The sequence below is a fragment of the Lepisosteus platostomus genome, chromosome 2 (assembly GCF_059453375.1).
Source record: "Lepisosteus platostomus isolate fLepPlt1 chromosome 2, fLepPlt1.hap1, whole genome shotgun sequence".
NCBI lineage: Eukaryota > Metazoa > Chordata > Actinopteri > Semionotiformes > Lepisosteidae > Lepisosteus > Lepisosteus platostomus.
In genome coordinates this window covers 35,426,584-35,453,598 of record NC_142612.1, presented here as the reverse complement: position 1 = coordinate 35,453,598, position 27,015 = coordinate 35,426,584, and positions in this window count along the sequence as shown.

Sequence of the window (27,015 nt, the reverse complement as noted above, 5' to 3'; positions counted from 1 at the left end):
CTGCTGAAAAACACGTTTTGACACTTTCTGCACACTGGGGTTAAGAGCTGAGTGTGTGGGCTCTTCTGAGCCTTGCAGTTACATAGGGATACAGCGGTCTGAAAAAACGCGTTTATTTCGGGCTGAAAAACACGTTTTGAAAAGTGTGCTGTTACTGCCCCATAAGTTGCATGGGGGTGACCAAACTTTCAGAAACATGTTTATTTCTTCTGAAAAACACGTTTTGATACTTTCTGCACACTGGGGTTAAGAACTGAGTGTGTGGGCTCTTCAGCGGTCTGAAAAAACGCGTTTATTTCGGGCTGAAAAACACGTTTTGAAAATGGTGCTGTTACTGCCCCATAAGTTGCATGGGGGTGACCAAACTTGCAGAAACATGTTTTTTTCTGCTGAAAAACACGTTTTGACACTTTCTGCACACTGGGGTTAAGAGCTGAGTGTGTGGGCTCTTCAGCGGTCTGAAAAAACGCGTTTATTTCGGGCTGAAAAACACGTTTTGAAAAGAGTGCTGTTACTGCCCCATAAGTTGCATGGGGGTGACCAAACTTGCAGAAACATGTTTATTTCTGCTGAAAAACACGTTTTGACACTTTCTGCACACTGGGGTTAAGAGCTGAGTTTGTGGGCTCTTCAGCGGTCTGAAAAAACGCGTTTATTTCGGGCTGAAAAACACGTTTTGAAAAGAGTGCTGTTACTGCCCCATAAGTTGCATGGGGGTGACCAAACTTGCAGAAACATGTTTATTTCTGCTGAAAAACAGGTTTTGACACTTTCTGCACACTGGGGTTAAGAGCTGAGTGTGTGGGCTCTTCAGCGGTCTGAAAAAACGCGTTTATTTCGGGCTGAAAAACACGTTTTGAAAAGGGTGCTGTTACTGCCCCATAAGTTGCATGGGGGTGACCAAACTTGCAGAAACATGTTTATTTCTGCTGAAAAACACGTTTTGACACTTTCTGCACACTGGGGTTAAGAGCTGAGTGTGTGGGCTCTTCTGAGCCTTGCAGTTACATAGGGATTCAGCGGTCTGAAAAAACGCTTTTTTTTCGGGCTGAAAAACACGTTTTGAAAAGGGTGCTTTTACTGCCCCATAAGTTGCATGGGGGTGACCAAACTTGCAGAAACATGTTTTTTTCTGCTGAAAAACACGTTTTGACACTTTCTGCACACTGGGGTTAAGAGCTGAGTGTGTGGGCTCTTCTGAGCCTTGCAGCTACATAGGGATTCAGCGGTCTGAAAAAACGCGTTTATTTCGTGCTGAACAACACGTTTTGAAAAGTGTGCTGTTACTGCCCCATAAGTTGCATGGGGGTGACAAAACTTTCAGAAACGTTTATTTCTGCTGAAATATATGTTTTGACACTTTCTGCACACTGGGGTTAAGAGCTGAGTGTGTGGGCTCTTCTGAGCCTTGCAGTAACATAGGGCTTCAGCGGTCTGAAAAAACGCGTTTATTTCGGGCTGAAAAACACGTTTTGAAAAGGGTGCTGTTACTGCCCCATAAGTTGCATGGGGGTGACCAAACTTGCAGAAACATGTTTATTTCTGCTGAAAAACACGTTTTGACACTTTCTGCACACTGGGGTTAAGAGCTGAGTGTGTGGGCTCTTCTGAGCCTTGCAGTTACATAGGGATACAGCGGTCTGAAAAAACGCGTTTATTTCGGGCTGAAAAACACGTTTTGAAAAGTGTGCTGTTACTGCCCCATAAGTTGCATGGGGGTGACCAAACTTTCAGAAACATGTTTATTTCTTCTGAAAAACACGTTTTGATACTTTCTGCACACTGGGGTTAAGAACTGAGTGTGTGGGCTCTTCAGCGGTCTGAAAAAACGCGTTTATTTCGGGCTGAAAAACACGTTTTGAAAATGGTGCTGTTACTGCCCCATAAGTTGCATGGGGGTGACCAAACTTGCAGAAACATGTTTTTTTCTGCTGAAAAACACGTTTTGACACTTTCTGCACACTGGGGTTAAGAGCTGAGTGTGTGGGCTCTTCAGCGGTCTGAAAAAACGCGTTTATTTCGGGCTGAAAAACACGTTTTGAAAAGAGTGCTGTTACTGCCCCATAAGTTGCATGGGGGTGACCAAACTTGCAGAAACATGTTTATTTCTGCTGAAAAACACGTTTTGACACTTTCTGCACACTGGGGTTAAGAGCTGAGTGTGTGGGCTCTTCAGCGGTCTGAAAAAACGCGTTTATTTCGGGCTGAAAAACACGTTTTGAAAAGGGTGCTGTTACTGCCCCATAAGTTGCATGGGGGTGACCAAACTTGCAGAAAAATGTTTATTTCTGCTGAAAAACACGTTTTGACACTTTCTGCACACTGGGGTTAAGAGCTGAGTGTGTGGGCTCTTCTGAGCCTTGCAGTTACACAGGGATTCAGCGGTCTGAAAAAACGCTTTTTTTTCGGGCTGAAAAACACGTTTTGAAAAGGGTGCTTTTACTGCCCCATAAGTTGCATGGGGGTGACCAAACTTGCAGAAACATGTTTTTTTCTGCTGAAAAACACGTTTTGACACTTTCTGCACACTGGGGTTAAGAGCTGAGTGTGTGGGCTCTTCTGAGCCTTGCAGCTACATAGGGATTCAGCGGTCTGAAAAAACGCGTTTATTTCGTGCTGAACAACACGTTTTGAAAAGTGTGCTGTTACTGCCCCATAAGTTGCATGGGGGTGACAAAACTTTCAGAAACGTTTATTTCTGCTGAAATATATGTTTTGACACTTTCTGCACACTGGGGTTAAGAGCTGAGTGTGTGGGCTCTTCTGAGCCTTGCAGTTACATAGGGCTTCAGCGGTCTGAAAAAACGCGTTTATTTCGGGCTGAAAAACACGTTTTGAAAAGGGTGCTGTTACTGCCCCATAAGTTGCATGGGGGTGACCAAACTTGCAGAAACATGTTTATTTCTGCTGAAAAACACGTTTTGACACTTTCTGCACACTGGGGTTAAGAGCTGAGTGTGTGGGCTCTTCTGAGCCTTGCAGTTACATAGGGATACAGCGGTCTGAAAAAACGCGTTTATTTCGGGCTGAAAAACACGTTTTGAAAAGTGTGCTGTTACTGCCCCATAAGTTGCATGGGGGTGACCAAACTTTCAGAAACATGTTTATTTCTTCTGAAAAACACGTTTTGATACTTTCTGCACACTGGGGTTAAGAACTGAGTGTGTGGGCTCTTCAGCGGTCTGAAAAAACGCGTTTATTTCGGGCTGAAAAACACGTTTTGAAAATGGTGCTGTTACTGCCCCATAAGTTGCATGGGGGTGACCAAACTTGCAGAAACATGTTTTTTTCTGCTGAAAAACACGTTTTGACACTTTCTGCACACTGGGGTTAAGAGCTGAGTGTGTGGGCTCTTCAGCGGTCTGAAAAAACGCGTTTATTTCGGGCTGAAAAACACGTTTTGAAAAGGGTGCTGTTACTGCCCCATAAGTTGCATGGGGGTGACCAAACTTGCAGAAACATGTTTATTTCTGCTGAAAAACACGTTTTGACACTTTCTGCACACTGGGGTTAAGAGCTGAGTGTGTGGGCTCTTCAGCGGTCTGAAAAAACGCGTTTATTTCGGGCTGAAAAACACGTTTTGAAAAGAGTGCTGTTACTGCCCCATAAGTTGCATGGGGGTGACCAAACTTGCAGAAACATGTTTATTTCTGCTGAAAAACACGTTTTGACACTTTCTGCACACTGGGGTTAAGAGCTGAGTGTGTGGGCTCTTCAGCGGTCTGAAAAAACGCGTTTATTTCGGGCTGAAAAACACGTTTTGAAAAGGGTGCTGTTACTGCCCCATAAGTTGCATGGGGGTGACCAAACTTGCAGAAACATGTTTATTTCTGCTGAAAAACACGTTTTGACACTTTCTGCACACTGGGGTTAAGAGCTGAGTGTGTGGGCTCTTCTGAGCCTTGCAGTTACATAGGGATTCAGCGGTCTGAAAAAACGCTTTTTTTTCGGGCTGAAAAACACGTTTTGAAAAGGGTGCTTTTACTGCCCCATAAGTTGCATGGGGGTGACCAAACTTGCAGAAACATGTTTTTTTCTGCTGAAAAACACGTTTTGACACTTTCTGCACACTGGGGTTAAGAGCTGAGTGTGTGGGCTCTTCTGAGCCTTGCAGCTACATAGGGATTCAGCGGTCTGAAAAAACGCGTTTATTTCGTGCTGAACAACACGTTTTGAAAAGTGTGCTGTTACTGCCCCATAAGTTGCATGGGGGTGACAAAACTTTCAGAAACGTTTATTTCTGCTGAAATATATGTTTTGACACTTTCTGCACACTGGGGTTAAGAGCTGAGTGTGTGGGCTCTTCTGAGCCTTGCAGTTACATAGGGCTTCAGCGGTCTGAAAAAACGCGTTTATTTCGGGCTGAAAAACACGTTTTGAAAAGGGTGCTGTTACTGCCCCATAAGTTGCATGGGGGTGACCAAACTTGCAGAAACATGTTTATTTCTGCTGAAAAACACGTTTTGACACTTTCTGCACACTGGGGTTAAGAGCTGAGTGTGTGGGCTCTTCTGAGCCTTGCAGTTACATAGGGATACAGCGGTCTGAAAAAACGCGTTTATTTCGGGCTGAAAAACACGTTTTGAAAAGTGTGCTGTTACTGCCCCATAAGTTGCATGGGGGTGACCAAACTTTCAGAAACATGTTTATTTCTTCTGAAAAACACGTTTTGATACTTTCTGCACACTGGGGTTAAGAACTGAGTGTGTGGGCTCTTCAGCGGTCTGAAAAAACGCGTTTATTTCGGGCTGAAAAACACGTTTTGAAAATGGTGCTGTTACTGCCCCATAAGTTGCATGGGGGTGACCAAACTTGCAGAAACATGTTTTTTTCTGCTGAAAAACACGTTTTGACACTTTCTGCACACTGGGGTTAAGAGCTGAGTGTGTGGGCTCTTCAGCGGTCTGAAAAAACGCGTTTATTTCGGGCTGAAAAACACGTTTTGAAAAGGGTGCTGTTACTGCCCCATAAGTTGCATGGGGGTGACCAAACTTGCAGAAACATGTTTATTTCTGCTGAAAAACACGTTTTGACACTTTCTGCACACTGGGGTTAAGAGCTGAGTGTGTGGGCTCTTCTGAGCCTTGCAGTTACATAGGGATTCAGCGGACTGAAAAAACGCGTTTATTTCGGGCTGAAAAACACGTTTTGAAAAGGGTGCTGTTACTGCCCCATAAGTTGCATGTGGGTGACCAAACTTGCAGAAACATGTTTATTTCTGCTGAAAAACAAGTTTTGACACTTTCTGCACACTGGGGTTAAGAGCTGAGTGTGTGGGCTCTTCTGAGCCTTGCAGTTACATAGGGATTCAGCGGCCTGAAAAAACGCGTTTATTTCGGGCTGAAAAACACGTTTTGAAAAGGGTGCTGTTACTGCCCCATAAGTTGCATGTGGGTGACCAAACTTGCAGAAACATGTTTATTTCTGCTGAAAAACACGTTTTGACACTTTCTGCACACTGGGGTTAAGAGCTGAGTGTGTGGGCTCTTCTGAGCCTTGCAGCTACATTGGGATTCAGCGGTCTGAAAATATGCGTTTATTTCGAGCTGAAAAACACGTTTTGAAAAGAGTGCTGTTACTGCCCCATAAGTTGCATGGGGGTGACCAAACTTGCAGAAACATGTTTTTTTCTGCTGAAAAACACGTTTTGACACTTTCTGCACACTGGGGTTAAGAGCTGAGTGTGTGGGCTCTTCAGCGGTCTGAAAAAACGCGTTTATTTCGGGCTGAAAAACACGTTTTGAAAAGGGTGCTGTTACTGCCCCATAAGTTGCATGGGGGTGACCAAACTTGCAGAAACATGTTTATTTCTGCTGAAAAACACGTTTTGACACTTTCTGCACACTGGGGTTAAGAGCTGAGTGTGTGGGCTCTTCTGAGCCTTGCAGTTACATAGGGATTCAGCGGACTGAAAAAACGCGTTTATTTCGGGCTGAAAAACACGTTTTGAAAAGGGTGCTTTTACTGCCCCATAAGTTGCATGTGGGTGACCAAACTTGCAGAAACATGTTTATTTCTGCTGAAAAACACGTTTTGACACTTTCTGCACACTGGGGTTAAGAGCTGAGTGTGTGGGCTCTTCTGTGCCTTGCAGCTACATTGGGATTCAGCGGTCTGAAAATACGCGTTTATTTCGAGCTGAAAAACACGTTTTGAAAAGAGTGCTGTTACTGCCCCATAAGTTGCATGGGGGTGACCAAACTTGCAGAAACATGTTTATTTCTGCTGAAAAACACGTTTTGACACTTTCTGCACACTGGGGTTAAGAGCTGAGTGTGTGGGCTCTTCAGCGGTCTGAAAAAACGCGTTTATTTCGGGCTGAAAAACACGTTTTGAAAAGGGTGCTGTTACTGCCCCATAAGTTGCATGGGGGTGACCAAACTTGCAGAAACATGTTTATTTCTGCTGAAAAACACGTTTTGACACTTTCTGCACACTGGGGTTAAGAGCTGAGTGTGTGGGCTCTTCTGAGCCTTGCAGTTACATAGGGATTCAGCGGACTGAAAAAACGCGTTTATTTCGGGCTGAAAAACACGTTTTGAAAAGGGTGCTTTTACTGCCCCATAAGTTGCATGGGGGTGACCAAACTTGCAGAAACATGTTTTTTTCTGCTGAAAAACACGTTTTGACACTTTCTGCACACTGGGGTTAAGAGCTGAGTGTGTGGGCTCTTCTGAGCCTTGCAGCTACATAGGGATTCAGCGGTCTGAAAAAACGCGTTTATTTCGTACTGAACAACACGTTTTGAAAAGTGTGCTGTTACTGCCCCATAAGTTGCATGGGGGTGACAAAACTTTCAGAAACGTTTATTTCTGCTGAAATATATGTTTTGACACTTTCTGCACACTGGGGTTAAGAGCTGAGTGTGTGGGCTCTTCTGAGCCTTGCAGTTACATAGGGCTTCAGCGGTCTGAAAAAACGCGTTTATTTCGGGCTGAAAAACACGTTTTGAAAAGGGTGCTGTTACTGCCCCATAAGTTGCATGGGGGTGACCAAACTTGCAGAAACATGTTTATTTCTGCTGAAAAACACGTTTTGACACTTTCTGAACACTGGGGTTAAGAGCTGAGTGTGTGGGCTCTTCTGAGCCTTGCAGTTACATAGGGATTCAGCGGTCTGAAAAAACGCGTTTATTTCGGGCTGAAAAACACGTTTTGAAAAGTGTGCTGTTGCTGCCCCATAAGTTGCATGGGTGTGACCAAACTTGCAGAAACATGTTTATTTCTGCTGAAAAACACGTTTTGACACTTTCTGCACACTGGGGTTAAGAGCTGAGTGTGTGGGCTCTTCTGAGCCTTGCAGCTACATTGGGATTCAGCGGTCTGAAAATACGCGTTTATTTCGAGCTGAAAAACACGTTTTGAAAAGAGTGCTGTTACTGCCCCATAAGTTGCATGGGGGTGACCAAACTTGCAGAAACATGTTTATTTCTGCTGAAAAACACGTTTTGACACTTTCTGCACACTGGGGTTAAGAGCTGAGTGTGTGGGCTCTTCTGAGCCTTGCAGTTACATAGGGATACAGCTGTCTGAAAAAACGCGTTTATTTCGGGCTGAAAAACACGTTTTGAGAAGTGTGCTGTTACTGCCCCATAAGTTGCATGGGGGTGACAAAACTTTCAGAAACGTTTATTTCTGCTGAAATATATGTTTTGACACTTTCTGCACACTGGGGTTAAGAGCTGAGTGTGTGGGCTCTTCTGAGCCTTGCAGTTACATAGGGCTTCAGCGGTCTGAAAAAACGCGTTTATTTCGGGCTGAAAAACACGTTTTGAAAAGGGTGCTGTTACTGCCCCATAAGTTGCATGGGGGTGACCAAACTTGCAGAAACATGTTTATTTCTGCTGAAAAACACGTTTTGACACTTTCTGCACACTGGGGTTAAGAGCTGAGTGTGTGGGCTCTTCTGAGCCTTGCAGTTACATAGGGATACAGCGGTCTGAAAAAACGCGTTTATTTCGGGCTGAAAAACACGTTTTGAAAAGTGTGCTGTTACTGCCCCATAAGTTGCATGGGGGTGACCAAACTTTCAGAAACATGTTTATTTCTTCTGAAAAACACGTTTTGATACTTTCTGCACACTGGGGTTAAGAACTGAGTGTGTGGGCTCTTCAGCGGTCTGAAAAAACGCGTTTATTTCGGGCTGAAAAACACGTTTTGAAAATGGTGCTGTTACTGCCCCATAAGTTGCATGGGGGTGACCAAACTTGCAGAAACATGTTTTTTTCTGCTGAAAAACACGTTTTGACACTTTCTGCACACTGGGGTTAAGAGCTGAGTGTGTGGGCTCTTCAGCGGTCTGAAAAAACGCGTTTATTTCGGGCTGAAAAACACGTTTTGAAAAGGGTGCTGTTACTGCCCCATAAGTTGCATGGGGGTGACCAAACTTGCAGAAACATGTTTATTTCTGCTGAAAAACACGTTTTGACACTTTCTGCACACTGGGGTTAAGAGCTGAGTGTGTGGGCTCTTCTGAGCCTTGCAGTTACATAGGGATTCAGCGGTCTGAAAAAACGCGTTTATTTCGGGCTGAAAAACACGTTTTGAAAAGGGTGCTGTTACTGCCCCATAAGTTGCATGGGGGTGACCAAACTTGCAGAAACATGTTTTTTTCTGCTGAAAAACACGTTTTGACACTTTCTGCACACTGGGGTTAAGAGCTGAGTGTGTGGGCTCTTCAGCGGTCTGAAAAAACGCGTTTATTTCGGGCTGAAAAACACGTTTTGAAAAGAGTGCTGTTACTGCCCCATAAGTTGCATGGGGGTGACCAAACTTGCAGAAACATGTTTATTTCTGCTGAAAAACACGTTTTGACACTTTCTGCACACTGGGGTTAAGAGCTGAGTGTGTGGGCTCTTCAGCGGTCTGAAAAAACGCGTTTATTTCGGGCTGAAAAACACGTTTTGAAAAGGGTGCTGTTACTGCCCCATAAGTTGCATGGGGGTGACCAAACTTGCAGAAACATGTTTATTTCTGCTGAAAAACACGTTTTGACACTTTCTGCACACTGGGGTTAAGAGCTGAGTGTGTGGGCTCTTCTGAGCCTTGCAGTTACATAGGGATTCAGCGGTCTGAAAAAACGCTTTTTTTTCGGGCTGAAAAACACGTTTTGAAAAGGGTGCTTTTACTGCCCCATAAGTTGCATGGGGGTGACCAAACTTGCAGAAACATGTTTTTTTCTGCTGAAAAACACGTTTTGACACTTTCTGCACACTGGGGTGAAGAGCTGAGTGTGTGGGCTCTTCTGAGCCTTGCAGCTACATAGGGATTCAGCGGTCTGAAAAAACGCGTTTATTTCGTGCTGAACAACACGTTTTGAAAAGTGTGCTGTTACTGCCCCATAAGTTGCATGGGGGTGACAAAACTTTCAGAAACGTTTATTTCTGCTGAAATATATGTTTTGACACTTTCTGCACACTGGGGTTAAGAGCTGAGTGTGTGGGCTCTTCTGAGCCTTGCAGTTACATAGGGCTTCAGCGGTCTGAAAAAACGCGTTTATTTCGGGCTGAAAAACACGTTTTGAAAAGGGTGCTGTTACTGCCCCATAAGTTGCATGGGGGTGACCAAACTTGCAGAAACATGTTTATTTCTGCTGAAAAACACGTTTTGACACTTTCTGCACACTGGGGTTAAGAGCTGAGTGTGTGGGCTCTTCTGAGCCTTGCAGTTACATAGGGATACAGCGGTCTGAAAAAACGCGTTTATTTCGGGCTGAAAAACACGTTTTGAAAAGTGTGCTGTTACTGCCCCATAAGTTGCATGGGGGTGACCAAACTTTCAGAAACATGTTTATTTCTTCTGAAAAACACGTTTTGATACTTTCTGCACACTGGGGTTAAGAACTGAGTGTGTGGGCTCTTCAGCGGTCTGAAAAAACGCGTTTATTTCGGGCTGAAAAACACGTTTTGAAAATGGTGCTGTTACTGCCCCATAAGTTGCATGGGGGTGACCAAACTTGCAGAAACATGTTTTTTTCTGCTGAAAAACACATTTTGACACTTTCTGCACACTGGGGTTAAGAGCTGAGTGTGTGGGCTCTTCAGCGGTCTGAAAAAACGCGTTTATTTCGGGCTGAAAAACACGTTTTGAAAAGGGTGCTGTTACTGCCCCATAAGTTGCATGGGGGTGACCAAACTTGCAGAAACATGTTTTTTTCTGCTGAAAAACACATTTTGACACTTTCTGCACACTGGGGTTAAGAGCTGAGTGTGTGGGCTCTTCTGAGCCTTGCAGTTACATAGGGCTTCAGCGGTCTGAAAAAACGCGTTTATTTCGGGCTGAAAAACACGTTTTGAAAAGGGTGCTGTTACTGCCCCATAAGTTGCATGGGGGTGACCAAACTTGCAGAAACATGTTTATTTCTGCTGAAAAACACGTTTTGACACTTTCTGCACACTGGGGTTAAGAGCTGAGTGTGTGGGCTCTTCTGAGCCTTGCAGTTACATAGGGATTCAGCGGTCTGAAAAAACGCGTTTATTTCGGGCTGAAAAACACGTTTTGAAAAGGGTGCTGTTACTGCCCCATAAGTTGCATGGGGGTGACCAAACTTGCAGAAACATGTTTTTTTCTGCTGAAAAACACGTTTTGACACTTTCTGCACACTGGGGTTAAGAGCTGAGTGTGTGGGCTCTTCAGCGGTCTGAAAAAACGCGTTTATTTCGGGCTGAAAAACACGTTTTGAAAAGAGTGCTGTTACTGCCCCATAAGTTGCATGGGGGTGACCAAACTTGCAGAAACATGTTTATTTCTGCTGAAAAACACGTTTTGACACTTTCTACACACTGGGGTTAAGAGCTGAGTGTGTGGGCTCTTCAGCGGTCTGAAAAAACGCGTTTATTTCGGGCTGAAAAACACGTTTTGAAAAGGGTGCTGTTACTGCCCCATAAGTTGCATGGGGGTGACCAAACTTGCAGAAACATGTTTATTTCTGCTGAAAAACACGTTTTGACACTTTCTGCACACTGGGGTTAAGAGCTGAGTGTGTGGGCTCTTCTGAGCCTTGCAGTTACATAGGGATTCAGCGGTCTGAAAAAACGCTTTTTTTTCGGGCTGAAAAACACGTTTTGAAAAGGGTGCTTTTACTGCCCCATAAGTTGCATGGGGGTGACCAAACTTGCAGAAACATGTTTTTTTCTGCTGAAAAACACGTTTTGACACTTTCTGCACACTGGGGTTAAGAGCTGAGTGTGTGGGCTCTTCTGAGCCTTGCAGCTACATAGGGATTCAGCGGTCTGAAAAAACGCGTTTATTTCGTGCTGAACAACACGTTTTGAAAAGTGTGCTGTTACTGCCCCATAAGTTGCATGGGGGTGACAAAACTTTCAGAAACGTTTATTTCTGCTGAAATATATGTTTTGACACTTTCTGCACACTGGGGTTAAGAGCTGAGTGTGTGGGCTCTTCTGAGCCTTGCAGTTACATAGGGCTTCAGCGGTCTGAAAAAACGCGTTTATTTCGGGCTGAAAAACACGTTTTGAAAAGGGTGCTGTTACTGCCCCATAAGTTGCATGGGGGTGACCAAACTTGCAGAAACATGTTTATTTCTGCTGAAAAACACGTTTTGACACTTTCTGCACACTGGGGTTAAGAGCTGAGTGTGTGGGCTCTTCTGAGCCTTGCAGTTACATAGGGATACAGCGGTCTGAAAAAACGCGTTTATTTCGGGCTGAAAAACACGTTTTGAAAAGTGTGCTGTTACTGCCCCATAAGTTGCATGGGGGTGACCAAACTTTCAGAAACATGTTTATTTCTTCTGAAAAACACGTTTTGATACTTTCTGCACACTGGGGTTAAGAACTGAGTGTGTGGGCTCTTCAGCGGTCTGAAAAAACGCGTTTATTTCGGGCTGAAAAACACGTTTTGAAAATGGTGCTGTTACTGCCCCATAAGTTGCATGGGGGTGACCAAACTTGCAGAAATATGTTTTTTTCTGCTGAAAAACACGTTTTGACACTTTCTGCACACTGGGGTTAAGAGCTGAGTGTGTGGGCTCTTCAGCGGTCTGAAAAAACGCGTTTATTTCGGGCTGAAAAACACGTTTTGAAAAGGGTGCTGTTACTGCCCCATAAGTTGCATGGGGGTGACCAAACTTGCAGAAACATGTTTATTTCTGCTGAAAAACACGTTTTGACACTTTCTGCACACTGGGGTTAAGAGCTGAGTGTGTGGGCTCTTCTGAGCCTTGCAGTTACATAGGGATTCAGCGGACTGAAAAAACGCGTTTATTTCGGGCTGAAAAACACGTTTTGAAAAGGGTGCTGTTACTGCCCCATAAGTTGCATGTGGGTGACCAAACTTGCAGAAACATGTTTATTTCTGCTGAAAAACACATTTTGACACTTTCTGCACACTGGGGTTAAGAGCTGAGTGTGTGGGCTCTTCTGAGCCTTGCAGTTACATAGGGATTCAGCGGTCTGAAAAAACGCGTTTATTTCGGGCTGAAAAACACGTTTTGAAAAGGGTGCTGTTACTGCCCCATAAGTTGCATGTGGGTGACCAAACTTGCAGAAACATGTTTATTTCTGCTGAAAAACACGTTTTGACACTTTCTGCACACTGGGGTTAAGAGCTGAGTGTGTGGGCTCTTCTGAGCCTTGCAGCTACATTGGGATTCAGCGGTCTGAAAATATGCGTTTATTTCGAGCTGAAAAACACGTTTTGAAAAGAGTGCTGTTACTGCCCCATAAGTTGCATGGGGGTGACCAAACTTGCAGAAACATGTTTTTTTCTGCTGAAAAACACGTTTTGACACTTTCTGCACACTGGGGTTAAGAGCTGAGTGTGTGGGCTCTTCAGCGGTCTGAAAAAACGCGTTTATTTCGGGCTGAAAAACACGTTTTGAAAAGGGTGCTGTTACTGCCCCATAAGTTGCATGGGGGTGACCAAACTTGCAGAAACATTTTTATTTCTGCTGAAAAACACGTTTTGACACTTTCTGCACACTGGGGTTAAGAGCTGAGTGTGTGGGCTCTTCTGAGCCTTGCAGTTACATAGGGATTCAGCGGTCTGAAAAAACGCGTTTATTTCGGGCTGAAAAACACGTTTTGAAAAGGGTGCTGTTACTGCCCCATAAGTTGCATGGGGGTGACCAAACTTGCAGAAACATGTTTTTTTCTGCTGAAAAACACGTTTTGACACTTTCTGCACACTGGGGTTAAGAGCTGAGTGTGTGGGCTCTTCAGCGGTCTGAAAAAACGCGTTTATTTCGGGCTGAAAAACACGTTTTGAAAAGAGTGCTGTTACTGCCCCATAAGTTGCATGGGGGTGACCAAACTTGCAGAAACATGTTTATTTCTGCTGAAAAACACGTTTTGACACTTTCTGCACACTGGGGTTAAGAGCTGAGTGTGTGGGCTCTTCAGCGGTCTGAAAAAACGCGTTTATTTCGGGCTGAAAAACACGTTTTGAAAAGGGTGCTGTTACTGCCCCATAAGTTGCATGGGGGTGACCAAACTTGCAGAAACATGTTTATTTCTGCTGAAAAACACGTTTTGACACTTTCTGCACACTGGGGTTAAGAGCTGAGTGTGTGGGCTCTTCTGAGCCTTGCAGTTACATAGGGATTCAGCGGTCTGAAAAAACGCTTTTTTTTCGGGCTGAAAAACACGTTTTGAAAAGGGTGCTTTTACTGCCCCATAAGTTGCATGGGGGTGACCAAACTTTCAGAAACGTTTATTTCTGCTGAAATATATGTTTTGACACTTTCTGCACACTGGGGTTAAGAGCTGAGTGTGTGGGCTCTTCTGAGCCTTGCAGTTACATAGGGCTTCAGCGGTCTGAAAAAACGCGTTTATTTCGGGCTGAAAAACACGTTTTGAAAAGGGTGCTGTTACTGCCCCATAAGTTGCATGGGGGTGACCAAACTTGCAGAAACATGTTTATTTCTGCTGAAAAACACGTTTTGACACTTTCTGCACACTGGGGTTAAGAGCTGAGTGTGTGGGCTCTTCTGAGCCTTGCAGTTACATAGGGATACAGCGGTCTGAAAAAAAGCGTTTATTTCGGGCTGAAAAACACGTTTTGAAAAGTGTGCTGTTACTGCCCCATAAGTTGCATGGGGGTGACCAAACTTTCAGAAACATGTTTATTTCTTCTGAAAAACACGTTTTGATACTTTCTGCACACTGGGGTTAAGAACTGAGTGTGTGGGCTCTTCAGCGGTCTGAAAAAACGCGTTTATTTCGGGCTGAAAAACACGTTTTGAAAATGGTGCTGTTACTGCCCCAAAAGTTGCATGGGGGTGACCAAACTTGCAGAAACATGTTTTTTTCTGCTGAAAAACACGTTTTGACACTTTCTGCACACTGGGGTTAAGAGCTGAGTGTGTGGGCTCTTCAGCGGTCTGAAAAAACGCGTTTATTTCGGGCTGAAAAACACGTTTTGAAAAGGGTGCTGTTACTGCCCCATAAGTTGCATGGGGGTGACCAAACTTGCAGAAACATGTTTATTTCTGCTGAAAAACACGTTTTGACACTTTCTGCACACTGGGGTTAAGAGCTGAGTGTGTGGGCTCTTCTGAGCCTTGCAGTTACATAGGGATTCAGCGGACTGAAAAAACGCGTTTATTTCGGGCTGAAAAACACGTTTTGAAAAGGGTGCTGTTACTGCCCCATAAGTTGCATGTGGGTGACCAAACTTGCAGAAACATGTTTATTTCTGCTGAAAAACACGTTTTGACACTTTCTGCACACTGGGGTTAAGAGCTGAGTGTGTGGGCTCTTCTGAGCCTTGCAGTTACATAGGGATTCAGCGTTCTGAAAAAACGCGTTTATTTCGGGCTGAAAAACACGTTTTGAAAAGGGTGCTGTTACTGCCCCATAAGTTGCATGTGGGTGACCAAACTTGCAGAAACATGTTTATTTCTGCTGAAAAACACGTTTTGACACTTTCTGCACACTGGGGTTAAGAGCTGAGTGTGTGGGCTCTTCTGAGCCTTGCAGCTACATTGGGATTCAGCGGTCTGAAAATATGCGTTTATTTCGAGCTGAAAAACACGTTTTGAAAAGAGTGCTGTTACTGCCCCATAAGTTGCATGGGGGTGACCAAACTTGCAGAAACATGTTTTTTTCTGCTGAAAAACACGTTTTGACACTTTCTGCACACTGGGGTTAAGAGCTGAGTGTGTGGGCTCTTCAGCGGTCTGAAAAAACGCGTTTATTTCGGGCTGAAAAACACGTTTTGAAAAGGGTGCTGTTACTGCCCCATAAGTTGCATGGGGGTGACCAAACTTGCAGAAACATGTTTATTTCTGCTGAAAAATACGTTTTGACACTTTCTGCACACTGGGGTTAAGAGCTGAGTGTGTGGGCTCTTCTGAGCCTTGCAGTTACATAGGGATTCAGCGGTCTGAAAAAACGCGTTTATTTCGGGCTGAAAAACACGTTTTGAAAAGGGTGCTTTTACTGCCCCATAAGTTGCATGTGGGTGACCAAACTTGCAGAAACATGTTTATTTCTGCTGAAAAACACGTTTTGACACTTTCTGCACACTGGGGTTAAGAGCTGAGTGTGTGGGCTCTTCTGTGCCTTGCAGCTACATTGGGATTCAGCGGTCTGAAAATACGCGTTTATTTCGAGCTGAAAAACACGTTTTGAAAAGAGTGCTGTTACTGCCCCATAAGTTGCATGGGGGTGACCAAACTTGCAGAAACATGTTTATTTCTGCTGAAAAACACGTTTTGACACTTTCTGCACACTGGGGTTAAGAGCTGATTGTGTGTGGGCTCTTCAGCGGTCTGAAAAAACGCGTTTATTTCGGGCTGAAAAACACGTTTTGAAAAGGGTGCTGTTACTGCCCCATAAGTTGCATGGGGGTGACCAAACTTGCAGAAACATGTTTATTTCTGCTGAAAAACACGTTTTGACACTTTCTGCACACTGGGGTTAAGAGCTGAGTGTGTGGGCTCTTCTGAGCCTTGCAGTTACATAGGGATTCAGCGGACTGAAAAAACGCGTTTATTTCGGGCTGAAAAACACGTTTTGAAAAGGGTGCTTTTACTGCCCCATAAGTTGCATGGGGGTGACCAAACTTGCAGAAACATGTTTTTTTCTGCTGAAAAACACGTTTTGACACTTTCTGCACACTGGGGTTAAGAGCTGAGTGTGTGGGCTCTTCTGAGCCTTGCAGCTACATAGGGATTCAGCGGTCTGAAAAAACGCGTTTATTTCGTGCTGAACAACACGTTTTGAAAAGTGTGCTGTTACTGCCCCATAAGTTGCATGGGGGTAACCAAACTTTCAGAAACATGTTTATTTCTTCTGAAAAACACGTTTTGATACTTTCTGCACACTGGGGTTAAGAACTGAGTGTGTGGGCTCTTCAGCGGTCTGAAAAAACGCGTTTATTTCGGGCTGAAAAACACGTTTTGAAAATGGTGCTGTTACTGCCCCATAAGTTGCATGGGGGTGACCAAACTTGCAGAAACATGTTTTTTTCTGCTGAAAAACACGTTTTGACACTTTCTGCACACTGGGGTTAAGAGCTGAGTGTGTGGGCTCTTCAGCGGTCTGAAAAAACGCGTTTATTTCGGGCTGAAAAACACGTTTTGAAAAGGGTGCTGTTACTGCCCCATAAGTTGCATGGGGGTGACCAAACTTGCAGAAACATGTTTATTTCTGCTGAAAAACACGTTTTGACACTTTCTGCACACTGGGGTTAAGAGCTGAGTGTGTGGGCTCTTCTGAGCCTTGCAGTTACATAGGGATTCAGCGGTCTGAAAAAACGCGTTTATTTCGGGCTGAAAAACACGTTTTGAAAAGGGTGCTGTTACTGCCCCATAAGTTGCATGGGGGTGACCAAACTTGCAGAAACATGTTTTTTTCTGCTGAAAAACACGTTTTGACTCTTTCTGCACACTGGGGTTAAGAGCTGAGTGTGTGGGCTCTTCAGCGGTCTGAAAAAACGCGTTTATTTCGGGCTGAAAAACACGTTTTGAAAAGAGTGCTGTTACTGCCCCATAAGTTGCATGGGGGTGACCAAACTTGCAGAAACATGTTTATTTCTGCTGAAAAACACGTTTTGACACTTTCTGCACACTGGGGTTAAGAGCTGAGTGTGTGGGCTCTTCAGCGGTCTGAAAAAACGCGTTTATTTCGGGCTGAAAAACACGTTTTGAAAAGGGTGCTGTTACTGCCCCATAAGTTGCATGGGGGTGACCAAACTTGCAGAAACATGTTTATTTCTGCTGAAAAACACGTTTTGACACTTTCTGCACACTGGGGTTAAGAGCTGAGTGTGTGGGCTCTTCTGAGCCTTGCAGTTACATAGGGATTCAGCGGTCTGAAAAAACGCTTTTTTTTCGGGCTGAAAAACACGTTTTGAAAAGGGTGCTTTTACTGCCCCATAAGTTGCATGGGGGTGACCAAACTTGCAGAAACATGTTTTTTTCTGCTGAAAAACACGTTTTGACACTTTCTGCACACTGGGGTTAAGAGCTGAGTGTGTGGGCTCTTCTGAGCCTTGCAGCTACATAGGGATTCAGCGGTCTGAAAAAACGCGTTTATTTCGTGCTGAACAACACGTTTTGAAAAGTGTGCTGTTACTGCCCCATAAGTTGCATGGGGGTGACAAAACTTTCAGAAACGTTTATTTCTGCTGAAATATATGTTTTGACACTTTCTGCACACTGGGGTTAAGAGCTGAGTGTGTGGGCTCTTCTGAGCCTTGCAGTTACATAGGGCTTCAGCGGTCTGAAAAAACGCGTTTATTTCGGGCTGAAAAACACGTTTTGAAAAGGGTGCTGTTACTGCCCCATAAGTTGCATGGGGGTGACCAAACTTGCAGAAACATGTTTATTTCTGCTGAAAAACACGTTTTGACACTTTCTGCACACTGGGGTTAAGAGCTGAGTGTGTGGGCTCTTCTGAGCCTTGCAGTTACATAGGGATACAGCGGTCTGAAAAAACGCGTTTATTTCGGGCTGAAAAACACGTTTTGAAAAGTGTGCTGTTACTGCCCCATAAGTTGCATGGGGGTGACCAAACTTTCAGAAACATGTTTATTTCTTCTGAAAAACACGTTTTGATACTTTCTGCACACTGGGGTTAAGAACTGAGTGTGTGGGCTCTTCAGCGGTCTGAAAAAACGCGTTTATTTCGGGCTGAAAAACACGTTTTGAAAATGGTGCTGTTACTGCCCCATAAGTTGCATGGGGGTGACCAAACTTGCAGAAACATGTTTTTTTCTGCTGAAAAACACATTTTGACACTTTCTGCACACTGGGGTTAAGAGCTGAGTGTGTGGGCTCTTCAGCGGTCTGAAAAAACGCGTTTACTTCGGGCTGAAAAACACGTTTTGAAAAGGGTGCTGTTACTGCCCCATAAGTTGCATGGGGGTGACCAAACTTGCAGAAACATGTTTTTTTCTGCTGAAAAACACATTTTGACACTTTCTGCACACTGGGGTTAACAGCTGAGTGTGTGGGCTCTTCTGAGCCTTGCAGTTACATAGGGCTTCAGCGGTCTGAAAAAACGCGTTTATTTCGGGCTGAAAAACACGTTTTGAAAAGGGTGCTGTTACTGCCCCATAAGTTGCATGGGGGTGACCAAACTTGCAGAAACATGTTTATTTCTGCTGAAAAACACGTTTTGACACTTTCTGCACACTGGGGTTAAGAGCTGAGTGTGTGGGCTCTTCTGAGCCTTGCAGTTACATAGGGATACAGCGGTCTGAAAAAACGCGTTTATTTCGGGCTGAAAAACACGTTTTGAAAAGTGTGCTGTTACTGCCCCATAAGTTGCATGGGGGTGACCAAACTTTCAGAAACATGTTTATTTCTTCTGAAAAACACGTTTTGATACTTTCTGCACACTGGGGTTAAGAACTGAGTGTGTGGGCTCTTCAGCGGTCTGAAAAAACGCGTTTATTTCGGGCTGAAAAACACGTTTTGAAAATGGTGCTGTTACTGCCCCATAAGTTGCATGGGGGTGACCAAACTTTCAGAAACATGTTTATTTCTTCTGAAAAACACGTTTTGATACTTTCTGCACACTGGGGTTAAGAACTGAGTGTGTGGGCTCTTCAGCGGTCTGAAAAAACGCGTTTATTTCGGGCTGAAAAACACGTTTTGAAAAGGGTGCTGTTACTGCCCCATAAGTTGCATGGGGGTGACCAAACTTGCAGAAACATGTTTTTTTCTGCTGAAAAACACGTTTTGACACTTTCTGCACACTGGGGTTAAGAGCTGAGTGTGTGGGCTCTTCAGCGGTCTGAAAAAACGCGTTTATTTCGGGCTGAAAAACACGTTTTGAAAAGAGTGCTGTTACTGCCCCATAAGTTGCATGGGGGTGACCAAACTTGCAGAAACATGTTTATTTCTGCTGAAAAACACGTTTTGACACTTTCTGCACACTGGGGTTAAGAGCTGAGTGTGTGGGCTCTTCTGAGCCTTGCAGTTACATAGGGATACAGCGGTCTGAAAAAAAGCGTTTATTTCGGGCTGAAAAACACGTTTTGAAAAGTGTGCTGTTACTGCCCCATAAGTTGCATGGGGGTGACCAAACTTTCAGAAACATGTTTATTTCTTCTGAAAAACACGTTTTGATACTTTCTGCACACTGGGGTTAAGAACTGAGTGTGTGGGCTCTTCAGCGGTCTGAAAAAACGCGTTTATTTCGGGCTGAAAAACACGTTTTGAAAATGGTGCTGTTACTGCCCCAAAAGTTGCATGGGGGTGACCAAACTTGCAGAAACATGTTTTTTTCTGCTGAAAAACACGTTTTGACACTTTCTGCACACTGGGGTTAAGAGCTGAGTGTGTGGGCTCTTCAGCGGTCTGAAAAAACGCGTTTATTTCGGGCTGAAAAACACGTTTTGAAAAGGGTGCTGTTACTGCCCCATAAGTTGCATGGGGGTGACCAAACTTGCAGAAACATGTTTATTTCTGCTGAAAAACACGTTTTGACACTTTCTGCACACTGGGGTTAAGAGCTGAGTGTGTGGGCTCTTCTGAGCCTTGCAGTTACATAGGGATTCAGCGGACTGAAAAAACGCGTTTATTTCGGGCTGAAAAACACGTTTTGAAAAGGGTGCTGTTACTGCCCCATAAGTTGCATGTGGGTGACCAAACTTGCAGAAACATGTTTATTTCTGCTGAAAAACACGTTTTGACACTTTCTGCACACTGGGGTTAAGAGCTGAGTGTGTGGGCTCTTCTGAGCCTTGCAGTTACATAGGGATTCAGCGGTCTGAAAAAACGCGTTTATTTCGGGCTGAAAAACACGTTTTGAAAAGGGTGCTGTTACTGCCCCATAAGTTGCATGTGGGTGACCAAACTTGCAGAAACATGTTTATTTCTGCTGAAAAACACGTTTTGACACTTTCTGCACACTGGGGTTAAGAGCTGAGTGTGTGGGCTCTTCTGAGCCTTGCAGCTACATTGGGATTCAGCGGTCTGAAAATATGCGTTTATTTCGAGCTGAAAAACACGTTTTGAAAAGAGTGCTGTTACTGCCCCATAAGTTGCATGGGGGTGACCAAACTTGCAGAAACATGTTTTTTTCTGCTGAAAAACACGTTTTGACACTTTCTGCACACTGGGGTTAAGAGCTGAGTGTGTGGGCTCTTCAGCGGTCTGAAAAAACGCGTTTATTTCGGGCTGAAAAACACGTTTTGAAAAGGGTGCTGTTACTGCCCCATAAGTTGCATGGGGGTGACCAAACTTGCAGAAACATGTTTATTTCTGCTGAAAAATACGTTTTGACACTTTCTGCACACTGGGGTTAAGAGCTGAGTGTGTGGGCTCTTCTGAGCCTTGCAGTTACATAGGGATTCAGCGGTCTGAAAAAACGCGTTTATTTCGGGCTGAAAAACACGTTTTGAAAAGGGTGCTTTTACTGCCCCATAAGTTGTATGTGGGTGACCAAACTTGCAGAAACATGTTTATTTCTGCTGAAAAACACGTTTTGACACTTTCTGCACACTGGGGTTAAGAGCTGAGTGTGTGGGCTCTTCTGTGCCTTGCAGCTACATTGGGATTCAGCGGTCTGAAAATACGCGTTTATTTCGAGCTGAAAAACACGTTTTGAAAAGAGTGCTGTTACTGCCCCATAAGTTGCATGGGGGTGACCAAACTTGCAGAAACATGTTTATTTCTGCTGAAAAACACGTTTTGACACTTTCTGCACACTGGGGTTAAGAGCTGATTGTGTGTGGGCTCTTCAGCGGTCTGAAAAAACGCGTTTATTTCGGGCTGAAAAACACGTTTTGAAAAGGGTGCTGTTACTGCCCCATAAGTTGCATGGGGGTGACCAAACTTGCAGAAACATGTTTATTTCTGCTGAAAAACACGTTTTGACACTTTCTGCACACTGGGGTTAAGAGCTGAGTGTGTGGGCTCTTCTGAGCCTTGCAGTTACATAGGGATTCAGCGGACTGAAAAAACGCGTTTATTTCGGGCTGAAAAACACGTTTTGAAAAGGGTGCTTTTACTGCCCCATAAGTTGCATGGGGGTGACCAAACTTGCAGAAACATGTTTTTTTCTGCTGAAAAACACGTTTTGACACTTTCTGCACACTGGGGTTAAGAGCTGAGTGTGTGGGCTCTTCTGAGCCTTGCAGCTACATAGGGATTCAGCGGTCTGAAAAAACGCGTTTATTTCGTGCTGAACAACACGTTTTGAAAAGTGTGCTGTTACTGCCCCATAAGTTGCATGGGGGTAACCAAACTTTCAGAAACATGTTTATTTCTTCTGAAAAACACGTTTTGATACTTTCTGCACACTGGGGTTAAGAACTGAGTGTGTGGGCTCTTCAGCGGTCTGAAAAAACGCGTTTATTTCGGGCTGAAAAACACGTTTTGAAAATGGTGCTGTTACTGCCCCATAAGTTGCATGGGGGTGACCAAACTTGCAGAAACATGTTTTTTTCTGCTGAAAAACACGTTTTGACACTTTCTGCACACTGGGGTTAAGAGCTGAGTGTGTGGGCTCTTCAGCGGTCTGAAAAAACGCGTTTATTTCGGGCTGAAAAACACGTTTTGAAAAGGGTGCTGTTACTGCCCCATAAGTTGCATGGGGGTGACCAAACTTGCAGAAACATGTTTATTTCTGCTGAAAAACACGTTTTGACACTTTCTGCACACTGGGGTTAAGAGCTGAGTGTGTGGGCTCTTCTGAGCCTTGCAGTTACATAGGGATTCAGCGGTCTGAAAAAACGCGTTTATTTCGGGCTGAAAAACACGTTTTGAAAAGGGTGCTGTTACTGCCCCATAAGTTGCATGGGGGTGACCAAACTTGCAGAAACATGTTTTTTTCTGCTGAAAAACACGTTTTGACTCTTTCTGCACACTGGGGTTAAGAGCTGAGTGTGTGGGCTCTTCAGCGGTCTGAAAAAACGCGTTTATTTCGGGCTGAAAAACACGTTTTGAAAAGAGTGCTGTTACTGCCCCATAAGTTGCATGGGGGTGACCAAACTTGCAGAAACATGTTTATTTCTGCTGAAAAACACGTTTTGACACTTTCTGCACACTGGGGTTAAGAGCTGAGTGTGTGGGCTCTTCAGCGGTCTGAAAAAACGCGTTTATTTCGGGCTGAAAAACACGTATTGAAAAGGGTGCTGTTACTGCCCCATAAGTTGCATGGGGGTGACCAAACTTGCAGAAACATGTTTATTTCTGCTGAAAAACACGTTTTGACACTTTCTGCACACTGGGGTTAAGAGCTGAGTGTGTGGGCTCTTCTGAGCCTTGCAGTTACATAGGGATTCAGCGGTCTGAAAAAACGCTTTTTTTTCGGGCTGAAAAACACGTTTTGAAAAGGGTGCTTTTACTGCCCCATAAGTTGCATGGGGGTGACCAAACTTGCAGAAACATGTTTTTTTCTGCTGAAAAACACGTTTTGACACTTTCTGCACACTGGGGTTAAGAGCTGAGTGTGTGGGCTCTTCTGAGCCTTGCAGCTACATAGGGATTCAGCGGTCTGAAAAAACGCGTTTATTTCGTGCTGAACAACACGTTTTGAAAAGTGTGCTGTTACTGCCCCATAAGTTGCATGGGGGTGACAAAACTTTCAGAAACGTTTATTTCTGCTGAAATATATGTTTTGACACTTTCTGCACACTGGGGTTAAGAGCTGAGTGTGTGGGCTCTTCTGAGCCTTGCAGTTACATAGGGCTTCAGCGGTCTGAAAAAACGCGTTTATTTCGGGCTGAAAAACACGTTTTGAAAAGGGTGCTGTTACTGCCCCATAAGTTGCATGGGGGTGACCAAACTTGCAGAAACATGTTTATTTCTGCTGAAAAACACGTTTTGACACTTTCTGCACACTGGGGTTAAGAGCTGAGTGTGTGGGCTCTTCTGAGCCTTGCAGTTACATAGGGATACAGCGGTCTGAAAAAACGCGTTTATTTCGGGCTGAAAAACACGTTTTGAAAAGTGTGCTGTTACTGCCCCATAAGTTGCATGGGGGTGACCAAACTTTCAGAAACATGTTTATTTCTTCTGAAAAACACGTTTTGATACTTTCTGCACACTGGGGTTAAGAACTGAGTGTGTGGGCTCTTCAGCGGTCTGAAAAAACGCGTTTATTTCGGGCTGAAAAACACGTTTTGAAAATGGTGCTGTTACTGCCCCATAAGTTGCATGGGGGTGACCAAACTTGCAGAAACATGTTTTTTTCTGCTGAAAAACACATTTTGACACTTTCTGCACACTGGGGTTAAGAGCTGAGTGTGTGGGCTCTTCAGCGGTCTGAAAAAACGCGTTTACTTCGGGCTGAAAAACACGTTTTGAAAAGGGTGCTGTTACTGCCCCATAAGTTGCATGGGGGTGACCAAACTTGCAGAAACATGTTTTTTTCTGCTGAAAAACACATTTTGACACTTTCTGCACACTGGGGTTAAGAGCTGAGTGTGTGGGCTCTTCTGAGCCTTGCAGTTACATAGGGCTTCAGCGGTCTGAAAAAACGCGTTTATTTCGGGCTGAAAAACACGTTTTGAAAAGGGTGCTGTTACTGCCCCATAAGTTGCATGGGGGTGACCAAACTTGCAGAAACATGTTTATTTCTGCTGAAAAACACGTTTTGACACTTTCTGCACACTGGGGTTAAGAGCTGAGTGTGTGGGCTCTTCTGAGCCTTGCAGTTACATAGGGATACAGCGGTCTGAAAAAACGCGTTTATTTCGGGCTGAAAAACACGTTTTGAAAAGTGTGCTGTTACTGCCCCATAAGTTGCATGGGGGTGACCAAACTTTCAGAAACATGTTTATTTCTTCTGAAAAACACGTTTTGATACTTTCTGCACACTGGGGTTAAGAACTGAGTGTGTGGGCTCTTCAGCGGTCTGAAAAAACGCGTTTATTTCGGGCTGAAAAACACGTTTTGAAAATGGTGCTGTTACTGCCCCATAAGTTGCATGGGGGTGACCAAACTTGCAGAAACATGTTTTTTTCTGCTGAAAAACACATTTTGACACTTTCTGCACACTGGGGTTAAGAGCTGAGTGTGTGGGCTCTTCAGCGGTCTGAAAAAACGCGTTTATTTCGGGCTGAAAAACACGTTTTGAAAAGGGTGCTGTTACTGCCCCATAAGTTGCATGGGGGTGACCAAACTTGCAGAAACATGTTTATTTCTGCTGAAAAACACGTTTTGACACTTTCTGCACACTGGGGTTAAGAGCTGAGTGTGTGGGCTCTTCTGAGCCTTGCAGTTACATAGGGATTCAGCGGTCTGAAAAAACGCGTTTATTTCGGGCTGAAAAACACGTTTTGAAAAGGGTGCTGTTACTGCCCCATAAGTTGCATGGGGGTGACCAAACTTGCAGAAACATGTTTTTTTCTGCTGAAAAACACGTTTTGACACTTTCTGCACACTGGGGTTAAGAGCTGAGTGTGTGGGCTCTTCAGCGGTCTGAAAAAACGCGTTTATTTCGGGCTGAAAAACACGTTTTGAAAAGAGTGCTGTTACTGCCCCATAAGTTGCATGGGGGTGACCAAACTTGCAGAAACATGTTTATTTCTGCTGAAAAACACGTTTTGACACTTTCTGCACACTGGGGTTAAGAGCTGAGTGTGTGGGCTCTTCAGCGGTCTGAAAAAACGCGTTTATTTCGGGCTGAAAAACACGTTTTGAAAAGGGTGCTGTTACTGCCCCATAAGTTGCATGGGGGTGACCAAACTTGCAGAAACATGTTTATTTCTGCTGAAAAACACGTTTTGACACTTTCTGCACACTGGGGTTAAGAGCTGAGTGTGTGGGCTCTTCTGAGCCTTGCAGCTACATTGGGATTCAGCGGTCTGAAAATACGCGTTTATTTCGAGCTGAAAAACACGTTTTGAAAAGAGTGCTGTTACTGCCCCATAAGTTGCATGGGGGTGACCAAACTTGCAGAAACATGTTTATTTCTGCTGAAAAACACGTTTTGACACTTTCTGCACACTGGGGTTAAGAGCTGAGTGTGTGGGCTCTTCTGAGCCTTGCAGTTACATAGGGATACAGCGGTCTGAAAAAACGCGTTTATTTCGGGCTGAAAAACACGTTTTGAGAAGTGTGCTGTTACTGCCCCATAAGTTGCATGGGGGTGACCAAACTTTCAGAAACATGTTTATATCTGCTAAAAAACACGTTTTGATACTTTCTGCACACTGGGGTTAAGAACTGAGTGTGTGGGCTCTTCAGCGGTCTGAAAAAACGCGTTTATTTCGGTTTGAAAAACACGTTTTGAAAAGGGTGCTGTTACTGCCCCATAAGTTGCATGGGGGTGACCAAACTTGCAGAAACATGTTTATTTCTGCTGAAAAACACGTTTTGACACTTTCTGCACACTGGGGTTAAGAGCTGAGTGTGTGGTCTCTTCTGAGCCTTGCAGCTACATAGGAATTCAGCGGTCTGAAAAAACGCGTTTATTTCGTGCTGAACAACACGTTTTGAAAAGTGTGCTGTACTGCCCCATAAGTTGCATGGGGGTGACCAAACTTGCAGAAACATGTTTATTTCTGCTGAAAAATACGTTTTGACACTTTCTGAACACTGGGGTTAAGAGCTGAGTGTGTGGGCTCTTCTGAGCCTTGCAGTTACATAGGGATTCAGCGGTCTGAAAAAACGCGTTTATTTCGTGCTGAACAACACGTTTTGAGAAGTGTGCTGTTACTGCCCCATAAGTTGCATGGGGGTGACCAAACTTGCAGAAACATGTTTTTTTCTGCTGAAAAACACGTTTTGACACTTTCTGCACACTGGGGTTAAGAGCTGAGTGTGTGGGCTCTTCAGAGCCTTGCAGTTACATAGGTATTCAGCGGTCTGAAAAAATGCGTTTATTTCGAGCTGAAAAACACGTTTTGAAAAGGTTGCTGTAACTGCCCCATAAGTTGCATGGGGGTGACCAAACTTGCAGAAACATGTTTATTTCTGCTGAAAAACAAGTTTTCACACTTTCTGCACACTGGGGTTAAGAGCTGAGTGTGTGGGCTGTTTTGAGCCTTGCAGCTACATAGGGATTCACCGGTCTGAAAAAACGCGATTATTTCGGGCTGAAAAACACGTTTTGAAAATTGTGCTGTTACTGCCCCATAAGTTGCATATGGGTGACCAAACTTGCAGAAACATGTTTATTTCTGCTGAAAAACACGTTTTGACACTTTCTGCACACTGGGGTTAAGAGCTGAGTGTGTGGGCTCTTCTGAGCCTTGCAGCTACATAGGGATTCAGCGGTCTGAAAAAACGCGTTTATTTCGGGCTGAAAAACACGTTTTGAAAAGGGTGCTGTTACTGCCCCATAAGTTGCATGGGGGTGACCAAACTTGCAGAAACATGTTTATTTCTGCTGAAAAACACGTTTTGACACTTTCTGCACACTGGGGTTAAGAGCTGAGTGTGTGGGCTCTTCTGAGCCTTGCAGTTACATAGGGATTCAGCAGTCTGAAAAAACGTGTTTATTTCGGGCTGAAAAACACGTTTTGAAAAGTGTGCTGTTGCTGCCCCATAAGTTGCATGGGGGTGACCAAACCTGCAGAAACATGTTTATTTCTGCTGAAAAACACGTTTGGACACTTTCTGCACACTGGAGTTAAGAGCTGAGTGTGTGGG